We start from the raw sequence: 2,946 nt of genomic DNA, 5'->3' as shown, positions 1-2,946 counted from the left end.
ATCTTTAGATAAAAGACCAAAAGCAGAATTTATATTTGGGGCAAGGGTATTTAATGCATTTTGATAAAACAATGCACCAATATAATTATAAGGAAAAACAATGTCTTTCTTGAGCACTTATATTTAGTAATATTAAGAAGTACGAGTCATTTTTAAATTTTATGTGGCATTGGCATGTGATTTTTTTCTCTGTGAAAGTTTAAGTAAAAGAATATGAACACACATTTATTCCATTGACTGCTACTCTAAGTCTATGTAAATAACTTATTAGTAAGGCTGTCTTGACTCTTACCCTGCACTGAACAGTACACTATCACGCTCAGTTCAGCTTTTCATGTCTAGGCGTGCTTTTGTGGATTCTTCTTTTTTAATGGAATAATTTTCTTCTCATGCTATTTAACTTATCTAATAACTTTCTTTTCAAAATGCTTCAAATTACTTTCCAGAATCATTCTCAAGTTTGAAGCTGATCATACCGTTTATTATTATGGTTCAGATACATTCCTTCAGCATAACTGTCTGTGAGCTTTGACAAATCATAGTCCCCCACCCTACACTCCAAACATCTGTGAATTGGCTAGCACCTGTTGGAAGGTGTCATGGGTGCTGTCTTGTTACTCTCTGTAGACATTGATCTAGGCATCTGTCCACAGACATTTTCTTACATATGTGGGTACACACACACACAAACACACACACCATTCATCACATAGATATACATACAAATTTGCACACATACATACACAAAACCCATAAAACCTATATTTTGGATGTGAATAGAATTTCAGTTCTTTAATCTTGGCTTTCAGACTTTTTCCTTTCAGTGCTGTCTTCCCATACAGAACTTAAAAAATTAAAAAGTGGCTGTGGCCGCCGACATCTTCGAGGCGGGAAAAATCGGGGTCTGGGACAGCTGGAGGCGGCTGCAGTGACTGGAGTAACTTCACGGAAGGGAAGATATTTTGCGTCTGCCCTCTCCACCAGAAATGGCCAATGTACTCCGTAACAGAGACAGACTGGTTTTCTATCTCCCAGGATTTTACTCTTTAGTTAAAAGGGTTGTCAATACCAAAACCTTTTCAACTGCAGGATTTTCAGGTTCTGATGAGTCTCATGTGGCCACTGCACCTCCCGATATTTAGAGAGAAAGAGAGAGAGAAAAACATCCATTAGCTGCCTCTTGTAAGCTCCCCAACCTGGGGCTGAACCCACAAGCCAGGCTCTCGAACAATGTGGCCGGGTGAAATAATGGGACCATTTGGGCCCCAGGATCAGAGATTCCAGCTTCCTGGGAATATAGGTTTTGATTGTCATCTCAACGGGACCATGTCACAAAAGAAAAGCCAGATTCATAAAACTTTACTTGATGTTTTAGCAGAACTTTTATGAAGTGAAAACATGAGTTTGTGATGGCACAATATGTGAATGAATTTCAGGGTAATGATGCACCTGTTGAACAAGAAATTAACAATGAGAAACGCACTTTGAAAGTGCCAAAGTGGAGTGTGTAATCCAAACATGTCCAGAATTGCTACGAAGAGATTTTTAATCAGTTTCCAGAAATGGCCACCAACAAACTAATGATTCTGACTGTAACACAGAAAACTAAGAATTATATGACTATGTGGAGTGAGGAGGTAGAAAATGAAAGAGAAATGCTCTTAGACAAGTTTATCAGTGGTGCTAAGGAAATATGCTATGCTCTTCGAGCTGAAGGCTATTGGGCTGAGTTTACTGACTCATCATCTGGTTTGGTGTTTTTTGGACCATATACAAACAACACTCTTTGAAACAGATGAACTCTATTGTCATTTGGGATTCTCTGTTGATGACCTTGGCTGCTCATAATCTCTGGGGTACCCATGTGGTTGTAGGAAGTATCTTCACAAATGTAACATCAGATAGCCATATTATGAAGAAAGTAAGTGGAAACTAATAGTAATGTCAATTTACTTACTGTACTATTTCTACTTAACATTTGGGTTGATCTATAAACACTGTCAAAGGCTTCAGTTTTTAAAATTTACTTATTTCTAGTAAAATTTATTTATTTCAACGTTTGTAAATTTACAGCATTGACAAGGGATTTGTGATTTTTAACTAGCAAAAGTTCATATTGTCTATGAATGCATGTTAAGCACATCCACATTGTACAGAATGTGGTAATTAACATGTAACTATGGTATGATATCCTATTGTTATTGCTCCCCTTTATTGGAAAAACCTTAGTTTTAGTTATTTTCTCCAAAAATAAATTATACATTTGCTTATGGTATTTTTTTCATTGCAATATTTTATAAATGTGGTTCTTAAGACTCCTAAGAAATTGTATTAATCTTTATAAAGTAGTTTTTTTATGAATGTGATTGAAAAGTCTAGATTTAACTTTTCCTAATTTTCTTTTTTCTTATACCAGTCTTGAGTATTGCTTTGAAATAATGTACATATAGGAAAAGAAGAATAAGAATAATACTACATGTCTACGTATGAAGGCATATGAATCTCATCCTTACACATACTAAAGGAATAATTCTTAACTCCTTGGTTGTAATAAATAAATGTGGATTATTTTGAGACAAAACTATGCCTCATGCTGTTAAATCATATCTCTCTAATTTTAGCATAAGATGCAAACTGTGATACATTATAGCAATACCTCATTTGTGACAGAGTTAGTTTTTACAGCATTGTGAACTTTTTAGAAAATCACACCTTTTCATTGGTGAGGCTTTGCCAGGAGGAATAGAGACAAATCTCAGGGGAACAAGTAACTTCTATCAAATGAATTATTTCATTTTTGTCACATTTGCAATATTACTTCAGTGTACTTACATGAAATGCCATAGTCATTAAATATGCTTCCTTAAAATGAAAACAGGCTAGAAAGATGAGGTTGTGATGTTATAATCTGCTTTGATCTTATCGTATATAAAAATAGATGCTCTA

At 35.1% G+C, this 2,946-nt stretch overlaps 1 pseudogene; it reads left to right on the top strand.

The window, feature by feature from the left end:
- Nucleotides 1-986: 986 nt before the first annotated feature.
- Nucleotides 987-2,016, top strand: LOC102259650 (annotated as a pseudogene).
- Nucleotides 2,017-2,946: the final 930 nt, after the last annotated feature.

This window comes from Myotis brandtii, unplaced genomic scaffold, assembly GCF_000412655.1.
Source record: "Myotis brandtii unplaced genomic scaffold, ASM41265v1 scaffold1225, whole genome shotgun sequence".
Lineage (NCBI taxonomy): Eukaryota > Metazoa > Chordata > Mammalia > Chiroptera > Vespertilionidae > Myotis > Myotis brandtii.
This window is presented reverse-complemented; position numbering and strand designations above follow the sequence as displayed.